Raw genomic sequence first — 510 nt, 5'->3', positions numbered from 1 at the left:
TATATAAAATATATATGTAAGTTAAAAAATTATTTGAAACAAAATTTTGTATAAAATAAATAACATTAAAAATGTGATTAAATAATTTATTTTTTCAACTCTCGCTCAACTTGCTTGAGACACACATATTTAGTATCTACACACATTTTCGCTTGCAAAAGCTGCGAAAGTCTACAAGCGAAAATGTTAAATAAATTTATGTGCATTTTTATTTGCATCATCGGCGAAAATAGAAACTCAATTTTCGCTGGTATAGCTATAAAAAAACATAAATTTTATTTTTGTGGTCTAGGACTGCGAAAATATATACAAATTAATAAATTTTTGTATCTTGATATAAATTGATAATAAATAAAGATTTTTTTTAAATAGAAAAGCCAAAAAACTAAATGAGTTTGATTTTTACATATATAGTAATTTTTAAAATAATTAACCGCTCATATATACTTCTAATAAAATATTAAATGGAATTTAAATTAAGGATGCCACTTTTCGATATAAACAACAATA

This window comes from Arachis ipaensis, chromosome B08, assembly GCF_000816755.2.
Source record: "Arachis ipaensis cultivar K30076 chromosome B08, Araip1.1, whole genome shotgun sequence".
Lineage (NCBI taxonomy): Eukaryota > Viridiplantae > Streptophyta > Magnoliopsida > Fabales > Fabaceae > Arachis > Arachis ipaensis.
This window is presented reverse-complemented; position numbering follows the sequence as displayed.